General features: G+C 33.5%; 1 protein-coding gene across 1 annotated transcript in view; it reads left to right on the top strand.

Annotated features, from left to right (window-relative positions):
• LRP1B (LDL receptor related protein 1B) overlaps positions 1 to 12788 on the top strand; it is a 1457254-nt gene that overhangs the window by 1037978 nt on the left and 406488 nt on the right. The gene's annotated exons all lie outside the window — the stretch shown is intronic.

Raw genomic sequence — 12788 nt, 5'->3', positions numbered from 1 at the left:
CCATAGCAACTTCAAAAAGTCAAAGTTGTAATGAAAGCAGCAAACTTATTTTGTGAGAAGAAAGAATCAAACTGTTTACCTTTATGTAACGATGTGCCTTGTAGTCTCGAGGGAGTCTGTTGGCAAGTAATAAGTAATAATTAACAAAGTAATTATTAAAACAGTATCCTAAAACATGGGCTTTAAATGTAACATTTATGAATCAACAGTCAGATTTTAACAGTGGTATTATCCAAGAAATACTTCTCATTTTTAAAACACATTGTTTTAAAACCAATGGATTGGAGCCTATTTTTTCTGCTTATAGAAAGAGAAATACACATTGTATTCTTATTTAATTTATGTAGAACTTAATTATGATATGATTACATGGTATAGAAGGTAAATTTTACTCCTACCTTTACCTGACATAAATTAGCTTGAGAAGAATTTTCATATTTGTGAACTTTGGGTTAATTACTACCCAGAACTGTTCCAACAACACTGGGTTTTTGTTTATATGAAAATAAGGCCTACTTTTAAGCTGAATGGAGTTTTCTTATTAAAAGGCATTTTAATTTATTGTATCCATTCTAAATTTCCCCATGACATTCCTTACAATGGACTTAAAAAAAATCAGCTGCTCTGTATTTTTTTCTTTTTTTTTTTTTTTTTGACCAGTAAGGGGATTGCAACCCTCGGCATGGTGTCGTCTGCACCACGCTCAGCCAGTGAGCGCACCGGCCATCCCTATATAGGATCCAAATCCTCGGCCTCAGCACTATCAGTGCCGCACTCTCCCAAGTGAGCCATGGGGCCGGCCCTGTTTTTTTTATTTTATTTTTTTTTAATCGAGAATGCCAACTTGTATTAGAGTCACTAAGGTATTGAGGCAACAATCTATAATCAGAGCTGAATACTGACCTCATGTTTACCTAATTTTTAAATAACTTTTTTAGGAAATAAAATTATATTTCATGAAAACATGCCATAATTAAAGACTATTTGATAACTTTAAGCATACTAATAATAGCATGAAATAAACATGATTAAATTTGAAATGATATAACAGTCAAATATACTTTATAAAGATAATGCTATTTTTTTAGTTTTTAATCACTTTTTAAAAAATATAAAATCTTTAATTTAAACCTATATTATACAATAACATTTTATCTCAATTGCAAAAGTAATTCATGCTGCTTATTAAGAATTAAAACATTACAGAAGTAACTCACAGTGTTAAGATATTCCTACAGATGATTAACAGTTCAATCTGTATAAAAACATGTTATTTGTATTAGTCTGTTTTGTGTTGCTATAACAGAATTACCTGAGACTGGGTAATTTATAAAGAATGGAGGTTTATTTGGCTTATGATTCTGGGACAGCTGCATCTGGCATGGGCCTCAGGCTGCTTCTACTCATAGTGGAAAGTGGCAGGCAGCCGGCGGGTACAGGCAGATCACATGGCAAGAGGAAGCAAGAGGGAGAGAGGAGGTGCCAGGGTCTTTTTAAGCACCGAACTCTCATGGGAGCTAACAGAGTGAGAACTCACTCATTAATTCCCCCTCCCCTGGGGAGAACATTAATCCATTCATGAGGGATCCACCCCCATGACTCAATCAGTTCCCAACACTGCCACATTGAGGATCAACTTCCCACATGAGTTTTGGAGGGGACAACACATCCAAACTATATCATTATTATTGGTTATTTTTTTAAGTGTGGGATTATACTGTATTTTGGAGAGAGATGAATTGTGTTTTGCTATATGAATATACTATAATTTATTTAACCAATGCCTTATTTATGGCATCCAATTTTTCACCATTTCAAAATATATTACAAAGAACATTTGTGTGCATAGTATTAAATAAAATTTATAGGAGGCCATTGTTCAGACTGAGTTCCTGCACTAGGTGCCAGAACCAAACCAGAATGAAATCATTCGTGTTAGGTGCCACATAACCAAACTGGCCAGTTTTCTAAAAAGGAGATTCACAGCAGCCAGTCCAAAGGGGCTCGGTCAACGTGAACCAGCATATTAATGAAGTCCCCCCCCTGCTTTAACTCTCATTTTTTCTTTCTTTCTTTCTTCTTTTTTTTTTTTTTTTTTGGTGGCTGACTGGTAGGGGGATCTGAACCTCTGACTTTGGGGTTATAAGGCTGTACTCTAACCAATAACCAACCAGCCCAGGAAGTTAACTTTGAAATGACCGATCCACTTTTTGTTCTTTGTTTTTGCTTTCTTCAGCCCTTTTTTCACCATAAATCCTACTCTTTCTGCTCAGCTCTTTGGAGCACCTTTCTATTTCTTAGATGGATGTTGCCCAATTCATGAATTGCTAATAAAAGCAAATTAGATATTTAAATTCAATTTGTTACTCAAGTGGTGGACTAACAGGTACAAAACTGTGCTATCTACCCTAAGTGAATCATTGTGCAGTATATACATATATTGAAACAATACACTGTACCCCACAAATATGTACAAGTAAATGGTAAAAAAAATAAACTCATTTTGTTGAAATTTTGTTCTTTGACAAACCCTTTGTATACTTTTTATATTTATTTTTTCTGCTTCTAAAATAATGTTCTCATAGTAAAAGCATTCAAATACTACTGCAAAAGTACAAAAATGGCTGTTATTATCTCCCTCCCCTATACGAATCTGCACTTTGATAGAAGTTAACAATCGGGTAATCACATCTTTTCTTAGTTGAATTGTTTAATTATTATTTTTAGCATAAATTAACTTATTAAAAATGCATGATGGATTTTGCTAATTGGCACAATTTTATTTAATTTACCACCATTCTGCTATTACTATTAACTCTGTCCAAGTACCATGGTCACTTTTATATGTCAAATTGATTAGGCTATTTTCCCTAGTTATTCAGTCAAATGCTAATCTAGATGTTGCTGTGAAAGAATTTTATAGATTTATTAAGTCTACAATCAGGTGACTTTAGATAAAGGAGATTGTTCTGGATTATCTGGGCTGGCCCAGTGATATTACAATGTCTTATAAGAAGGAGGCAGAATTGGTAAAAGGCCATGAAAAATGATTACATTGTTTAATGTTGAATATACTAATTATCCTGATTTGAGAATCACATATTGCATACAGGTATTGATATTTAGCTCGGTACCCCATAGATCTGTACAATTGACTATGTTTCAATTTTTGAAAAAAGAGAGAGAGAAAGAAGGAGGTAGGAGAGGTGGGAGGGTCAAAAGGCAGAGAAAGTTATGTGATGACAAAAGCCAGCTTGGATTGAAAAAGCAGGAAATGAAAGAAGGCTGTCAGACTCCCAAAATTCTATAAGTGGAAAATGGGTTAGTCATACTATTTATCTACAAACACATGAAAAAGGAAGAATGACTCAAAGGCAAAGCTGAAGGTGTAGAGGGCAGAGCCCTCTGACTCATGGAAGATTTTTCTCAAGCTTTGAAAATGAATGGAGTTCATTCTACTGGATTTCAAAATTGCTTAGAACTGGTGAATTATTTTATCCTTTCATTTTCTCCGTTTTTGAATAGGAATGTCTATAACTGGTATTCCATGCCTGTCCCATCATTGTATTTTGGGAAGAGATAACTTATTTTATGAGTTTAGGGGTCTACATATGAAAATAAATTTTGCACCAGAATAGATTATACCCAGAATTTTAAACATAGCTGACTTAGATGATTTAAGGATGGGTTACTAAACAGCTGACTGGAAGCTCTGTAGATATGGCAGGAAGGCAGGGGGTGAGACAGTGTGACACTATGAGTAATCTGGCTGAACTATTTTGTCTTCAGGGAACTCCAGTTGTCAATATCTCTAGGCGACTTTTCTTAGGTTAGTAAGAGTGCCCTGGTTAAACTCTTCTGGTCTGCCTGGAAGATACAGTTCTAGCTGTCATTGACTAAGAGGCAATTAGAAATGGGATATCTCAATACTCAGTACCACCTTCCAAATAATCCCCCTATTTTAAGGATGGCCACTGCTGCTTTTAACTATGACTTTGGTTCCTTCATTCAGAGACTCTATGTTTTACCCTCCAGGGAATAAATACCGAGTCTTCTACATACAGGAACATCTTCAGGGTCTAACCATATGAAGTATGGAGAGAATCTGGAGATCTTTCCATCTTCTAAGTAGATCTTACACCAATCCTATTTTTAACACCAACTTAACCTCCACTTTTGCAAGCATTCATTGCTATTGATTCATCAGGTTTGGGGAGTTCAGTTTTCCCTCTTAAATCTCACCATTTAGAGTTATGGGGGCTGATAAATTACTAACTACTTGACCATTTTTCTTTCTACATTCTGTCATCTATATCTTTGCCAATTTTCTTTGTGCTTTTGGCTTATTACTTTAAAAACATCCCTTTTATGTAATTTAAGTTTCAGTGAAGTTTCAGGGGAGTATAGATATAAATTATAAATGCATGTAATCAGTTTGACACTTAATTTTAATCCTTTTGGATATATTCAATATAAATGTGATGCGTATGGTTTTCTGAGCTTATGTTATGCATTCTTCCGTTTAAACATCTACCAGTTTAAGGTGGTATTATTAATTCCCACAGGGAATCATTCTTAGAGAAGTTTGTGAAAGTCTGTGACATTTGTCAGGTTTTGAGTCGAGACACAAATTTAGAGCTATTTTTTAACATTAAATAAACACTCTTTCTTTTTTTTTTTTTCGCTTCAGTGTATTCAACTTTATTCTTCAATGACAGTCACTTGTGGCAGAATAAGTTGAGTGGTTTTTTTGTTTTTTGTTTTTTGGTATTTCCTTTTGTTTTGTTTTGCTGCCTTCCCAGGATTTAGGGTTGAAATGTATGGGGGGGAGGGAGAAGGGAGGGAGGTTTTGGTGATGGGGAGCAATAAACACTCTATTTCTAAGACTAATTTATGTTAAGATATTTTACAGTCTCTAGAAGATTCAATGTAGGCAAAAATCTTCTAATTTTTTTGTTAAATATTGTCACAAAAATTCACAAAATTATAGCAATGATATAAATTATGACATGGGTAATTATCACTGTCTATATGGGTGACATATTTTATAAGACATGGACAATTTTAAACTGCCTAAACAGTTTTGAGGACAATAATTCCTTTATCTTTAGACTACATTTTCTAATTTAATAATATTAAAACCAAATGACAAAGGATGGAAAGAAATTCCATGCTATATTGGCAAAAATGATTTACTCTGTATAAATTTTTTATATATATTCTTCTCTCTGTGTAAAAATTTTGTCATTAAATGTAACAATTATATAGTCCTTTATCCCTATGTACTCAGCACAAAGTAGGTGCTTAATGATTAGTTATTGAATGTTAGGTGAAAAATGAAAATAAAATCATGAAACATGATTAGTTTCATTTGCACTCTCCATTTAATTTCATATTCCACTGATGTTTCTCTTTCTTTCCTTTTCTTAGAGTCTTCTAGTTTCTCATTACTTGTTTCCAGAACTATTACAAAATTCTCCCGAATGGTCTTCCCTCCACTTGCTATTAACACAATCTATCTAATAAAGCTATGTGATTCATTGAGCTGCAGAACTAATTAGGTTGTTTGATTACTAACATGATACTAATTTATGTAAAAAATAATGCTTTGTAGTTTATAAAATTATTGCCTTTATTGTCTCATTAAATTTTTTTTTTTAGATCTTATAAAAGACAGACAGCAAGTACTAATACTTAACTAATGAAGAAACAAATTCTGGGACCTTAAATTACCATTGCCGTGTCCATGTCTTGTGAATGACAAAGCAAACACTTGGATGCGGATATCCCAATACCCAATTTTGTACTCTTATGTTACACTGCAGTAACATTCCTGTTTCAGACTGTTAGAAACCTGTGCCCAAAACCTTCGACCAAAGAAACCTCCATACCTGGTGTCCACAACACTTTACAGCAATCTACCATTTTGTTTCCATTTCTCATTTCTTCCATTATCCCATTGGTTTCACCTCAATATCTTTAATATAAGGTTTTCACTTCTGCATTTTTACTTTTCTCTTGTGAGAGACCATATCTGAAAAATTCAACTTTTTTATTTTTTATTGTGTAAGTGTTGATCAATTTCACCAATGCCTTTGTGACATTCTCTCTTTCCCTAGTTCTTAGAAACCACTTTAACTGTACTTCTAAACCATATAGTGCCAGATAAATATACCAAATATAGGGTTTATATACTTAAATTCTAAGACAGGTTTGCAAGCAACTTGGATGAATATATAAAGAGTGTTATGTTTTGTTTAATTTGTGGAACACATTTTAAAGGAAGCGGTCTATGTGAATGACAGCAGTTCCAGAATAGCAAATAGTTTACAGATATAAAATTGTTAACAAATGGAATGAATTGTGCTCTTTAAGGATCTTAGTGTTATCTAAGTACAGTCAGTGCAAGTCATGTTACAAAGAAGTCTACAATAGGTCTCCATTATTAAATTTATTCTGATTTTTGCTTTAAATTCAGAAACCATCTCCAAAGAATGAGTTCAAGTGACAGAAGCAATACATAATAAATACATACATTTATTTGAGGCTAAATATTCTAATATTCTAGGCCACTAAAAGTCTTTATTGTGCAGATCATTATGTGTATTGCCCAGGTCATTAAAAATATTGTGAGCTCTTACTGTTTGTAAAATACTGCATTTCCTGATAAAGGAGACCCTAAGAAGATCGCAGTATAGTTTCTACCTTCAAGAACTTTTGGTATTATATAGTAGAAGAAAATAAAACAAATTATAAATAACTATAAAATAAGGTGGAATATACTTAATGTCCTAAGGGAGCTACAAAGCATATACTCTGAGAGAATAGATCAGTTCTGAGTCGAGAAAGACCTAAGATTACAGATGAATTGTATGTGCTAAAGAAAGTGAAAAGATCTGTGTAACTGGAAAAAGAGTTATGTACTAGAGGGAAAAAGGGAACACACAGGATTCTGAAAGGTATTCAAACAGTGGCCATGGAGTTTTCAAATGTTTTCAGTAGACCAAACAGAAGATGCTATAGTCTATGGAGCAGGAAAATTACATGAAGAAGCAACAGAATTTTAAAATAAATCTAATGGTAGTATGTGAGGTATATAGGAGGAAAGGAAACATTATTAGCAGTCATTCTAGCTTGAAGCCTTAGCAAACCAAGGTTTACACTTATGTATCAATTGCTCTGTAGGTAAACGTTTGTTTTCTTCTAGATAGATGAAATCTAAATGGTTTAGCTCTATTGCCCAATGTCTCAGGGTGTGCAATGGCTGAAGGGTATGTGACAAGGCCAAGGTAATCATAGCTAAACACCCAAAAATATGTACCGTTTTTAGTTTTTAGCTAAGATTCTCTATGCTATGTTTTTTCATGCATTTATTCAATTAATATATATTGTTTGCCTGCTCTGTCCCAAGCACAATAATAAAGCAAGCACAGCAGCATTGATCTTTCCCTCATCAAGTGGGAAGTAGGGGTTACCTACGATCACAGCATGTCAAGGCTCCTAATTTTCTAGAAACTTTTTCCTGTCTAATATTCATTTTAAATATGCCCATTGCCCCAGAATCCAAATCTCTGCTGAAAATATAATAATATATATACTGTCTTGATCACTTCAGCAAAGTACTTTTAAGAAATGTTTTGCCTTAATGAAATGGAAAAGAGTTGGAGGTTTGGTACATTAAGGAGAGTGTGTGCAAGCTTTTTATGAGGCCTCCTTGCTGGCACAGGGTAATTCTCTGATGGCAGAACATAGTTTCTTTCTTTCTTTTTTCTTTTTTTTTCCACTTCATCTCAAAACAAGCCTTCTTGTCAAGATACCTATAAGATACCGTGTAGACTGACAGAAAAATCCAACTTTTTAGGAAAACTTCTTTAAATAGTCCTAGTTTTAAAGCCAAGATTTTGAAATGAAGTATCCTATGAATTGTTTTTAAAAAGCAGTTCGTGGGAATGTTGGTTTCTTGATGGCATGAGGATGGTTAACTGAATTTTACAATTTCTGAGCAGGAGATTGGCATATAAATTTCTTTCCCTATCATCTTTTTATTCAAGTAATAACAGAAATCATAATTAAACATTAGTCCTATGCTAAGTGACATTTTCACTGGTATGTTTTTATGGGTCTCTTACTTTTTCGTTTTTAACTGAACTACATAAAACAGTAGTTATGTGTTAAGACATTAAGACTTTCTTGATAGGCATCTCATCAAAGGTTGAGATTCCCCCTCTTTTGTCCTGATATTCTGGGAGGCAATTATTTATTTATGTGTGTATGTGTGTGTTATAGATGGATTACACGAAAAGGTTTGTACTTCACTGAAGTGGCCTGTTAGAATGAATGAGGTTGAGAATGAGAGTATAAAGTGGGGAACTCGAAGAATTAAGGAAAAAAATCTATGTTTAAAATTTACATTGCCAGCAGACAGGATAATGAAAAACTCATGCTTTCTGGTAGATTGTCCAGAAAATTAAAAACAAACAAACAAAAAAATCCCCATTATTTTTAGAAAGGGACCTTCTCCAGTAACTTCTTAAGGAAATTCAGCATAAATTTTAGGATCCTGTGGTCTACATGGTATATACACAGTTTCCTTGCTTAGTGGGGAATTTGCCATGATGTGTGTACACAACCTACGTGTAAGGTTGTTTCCTCAGGGTGGGCCATTTGTGGTCTTGAAATTGAAATATATTTCATTTAGTTCCTATGAGATTCTGCAACGGTGGACACTTTTCCAATGTGCTGGTTAAAGAAAGTAAGCACAAGCAGCCACTGAAGAAAGCTATGGGAAAAGGGGAAAATAATTAAGACATACATTTATGAAAGTGTTTATTTGTCAGATAATTGACTTGGTGGAATAGGACAGTTTCACATTTATAAATATTATGATTGTTTGCTTATTTCCTTAGAGTCTACGTCGGAGGAAGACTCTGGACCAGGTATAAATTTGAATTCGTTTTGAAATGTGAATTCTAAAACTATTTTTCTTTGAAATCGAGTTCCTTCTGAAATGATTAAATAAGAATGAATCTTCAGTTACAGCATTTTTATGCTATTTCAGGTGTCAAAGGAGAAGGAAATATTTGACAACTTAGTTCAACTTTCTAAAAACAAAAATAATATCAAAACGAAGTATTTGCATTTCCACATTGTCAGATTATGCCATAGCTTGACCTTCCCTTAGATTAATATATATAAACAAACTTTCCTGCTGTTCTCTTGTAGTACTGTTCTCAGTAGTAGTTGAAATGATTAATCAGGCACTGACTCTAAAGCTCTTTAATCTCTGTAGTAAAGATGCAAAATATTGATTCCTATGAAACAGCTTTGATTTGGTTATTTAAATCTAAAAATGATTATTTTTGATGTTTTTATTTGCTGTATGGAAATTATGATGAAATGAAACAATTCATTGTTGCACTTTACTGTTACCAGGGAGATTAATTTTTTTAATGAAAGAACATTCCAGATATCAGAATTAGATTTGTTTTTAGTGTTTTTCTGTTTGTTTAAAGCTACCCCCAAGTGATATGAATTTGAATTATCAGGAAAACATGTCACAAAGCATTTAACAATTTTAAATTTAATGACTTTGTAGTAAATTTCCAGTGTAAGCATATAGATGAACAGCAATAGTATATTGGACAACCTGGAATTATTTGTCTATTTCTCAACAGTTTGCACTTATATTATGATTAAATCAGTTTTTCTTATTTAAATAAGGGTCTAACGTGACAGCAATAGCTTTAGCATTTTTCATTATTAAGTATCATGTTGTAAAATATGCAAAAGATGTTTTGCTATTTTCTCAAAAAGAGATATTACTTTCCCTTCATTTCTTTCCTTTGGTATTTTAATTTTATTTTTTTCTTCCTTTTTTTATGAGGTTATGATTTTGGAGAGAATAGTTGAAGAGGAAAATCCTTGAATGACTATTTTTCTTCAGTTTATGACTATTTTATTATCTTAGATAGTATTCAGCTTGGAAGGATTTTGGAATCCCTTAATTTTCTCATTTTGGATGGTTGGAAAAACCAGCAAATCTAACTTGCCAAAACAGCAAAAGTTACTCAGTGTCTTTGTAAATTTTTTTTAATTGAAACATAATTGATTGTAATATCTGTTGGGTACAGCATTGAATATCAATACCTGTGTGCAGTATGTGATGCTCAAGTCAGGATAATTAGTATATTCAATACTACACAATGTAATAATTACTCATGCCCTTTAACAATTTCTCATTAACCCCCACCCCTTCCCACCTCTATTGGCCTCTGTTCCTCGGTTTGGTTCTCTCCTTGAAAGTTCAACAAATTATTGTGATTGTTCTCTCTCTCTCTCTCTCTCTCTCTCTCTCTCTCTCTCTCTCTCTCTCTCTCTCTCTCTCTCTCTACCCCCCCTCCCTTTTGCATCCACTTATGAGTGAGGACACATAGTATTTCTTTTTCTGTGCCTGGCTTATTTCACTTAACATAATTTTCTCTAAGTGCATCCATGTTGCTGCAAGTGGCAGAATTTTATACTTTTTCATGGCTTAGTAGTAATCCATTGTGTATGTATACCAAATGTTCCTTATCCAGTCATGCATCAATGGACATTTAAGTTGGTTCCAGCTCTTTGCTGTTGTGAATAGAGCTGAAATAAACATGGGAGTGAAGGTATCCCTTTGACATGATGATTTCCACTGCTTTGGGTATACACCCAGCAGTGGGATTGCTGGGTCTTATAGAAGTTGTATCTGTAGTTGTTTGAGGAAACTCCATACTCTTTTTCATAATGGCTGCACTGCTTTACAGTTCCATCAACAGTGTAGAGTGTCCCCCCTTCTTCACACCCTCACCAGCATTGTTATTCTCTGTCATTTTGATAGTAGCCAGTCTAACTGATGTGAGATGATATCTCAGTGTGGTTTTGATTTGCATGTCCCTGATGCCTAGTGATGTTGAGCATTTTTCATGTGGCTGTTGGACATTTGTATATCTTCCTTTGAGAAATGCCTATTTAGCTCCTTTACCAATTTTTTAAAAAGGTTACTGTTAAGTTGTTTGAGTTTCTGGTATATTCTGGATATTCATCCCTTGTCAGATATTTTCTCCCATTCTGGAGGTTGTCTTTTTGCTCTATTAATTGTTTTTTTTTTTTTTTTTTTTTTTTTTTTGCTGTTTAGAAGCTTTTTAGTTTGATTTAATCCCAGTTGTTTATTTTTACTTGTTGCCTGTGCTTTTGGGGTCTTATTCATAAGGTCTTTGCCCAGTCTCACTTCCTGAAATATTTACCCTATGTTTTCTTGTAGTAGTTTTATAGTTTCAGGTCTTATATTTAAGTCTTTAATACATTTTGAGTTGATTTTGGTGTTTGGTGAGAGGTACAGGTCTAGATGCATTCTTCTACATATTGATGTCCAGTTTTCCCAGTACCATTTATTGAAGAAGCAGTCTTTTCCCCAATGTATGTTCTTGTTGCCTTTGTCAAAGATCAGTTGGTTGTAAGAATGTGGGTTGGTATATGGCTCTTTATTCTGTTCCATTGGTCTGAGTACCTATTTTAATGCCAGTACCATGTCATTTTGGTAACTATAGCTTTGTAGTATAATTTGAAGTCAAGTAGTTTTATGCCTCCAGCTTTATTTCATTTCATATATACATATATATATATATATATACATATATATATATATATGTATATATTTTTTTTGCTCAGGATTGCTTTGGCTAAAATTTTGTTGATGTGTTACTGTATTCTGTTTGCTAAAATTTTGCGGAGGATACCAATTATCTTCAAATCATTCCAAAAAACTGAAACAGAGGTCATTCTCTCAAACTCATTCTATGAGGCCAGCAACACCATGATACAAAAAACAGACAAAGGTACAAGGAAAAAAAATAAAGCTACAAGCCAATATCTCTGATGAACATAGGTGCAAATATCCTCAGCAAAATTTTAGCAAACAGAATATAGCAACACATCAACAAAATTTTATACTATGATGAGGTGGGATTCATCCCAGTGATACAAGGATGGTTCAACATACACAAGTCAATAAATGTAATATACCACATCGACAAAATCAAGGACAAAAACCATGTGATTATCTCAACAGATGCAGAAAAAGCATTTGACAAAATTCAACCTCTCTTCATTATTAAGACTCTCAGCAAATTAGGTGTAGAAGGAAAGTATCTCAGCATAATTCATCAGGGATATAGGCCTGTAGTTTTATTTTTTTTCTCATACATTTGTCTGATTTTTGTATCATGGTGTTGCTGGCCTCATAGAATGAGTTTGAGAGAATGACCTCTGTTTCAGTTTTTTGGGATAATTTGAAGATAATTGGTATTAATTCCTCTTTAAAGGTTTGGTAGAACTCAGCAGTAAACCATCCAGTCCTGGGCTTTTTTTGTTGGGAGATTGCTGTTTATGCTTCAATCTTGTCACTTGTTATCAGTCTGTATCAGTCTGTTCAAATATCCTATTTCTTCTTGGTTCAGTCTTGGTAGTTTGTATGTGTCCAGAAATTTATCTTTTTCCTCCAGGTTTTCAAATTTGTTGGTGTGGAGTTGTTTATAATAGTCTCTAATGGTTATTTGTTTTTCTGTGGTATTGGTTGTAATGTCTTCTTTTTCATTTCTGATTTCTGGTATTTAGATCTTCTCTCTGCTTTTTTTAGTTAGCCTAGAAATGTTAATCTATTCTGCTAATTGTCTCAAAAAAACCCCCAAATTTTGTTTCATTGATATTTTATATTGTTTTGGGGGTATCTATTTCATTTAGTTCTGCTCTGATCTTAGTTA

The sequence above is a fragment of the Cynocephalus volans genome, chromosome 1 (assembly GCF_027409185.1).
Source record: "Cynocephalus volans isolate mCynVol1 chromosome 1, mCynVol1.pri, whole genome shotgun sequence".
Taxonomy (NCBI): domain Eukaryota; kingdom Metazoa; phylum Chordata; class Mammalia; order Dermoptera; family Cynocephalidae; genus Cynocephalus; species Cynocephalus volans.
This window is presented reverse-complemented; position numbering and strand designations above follow the sequence as displayed.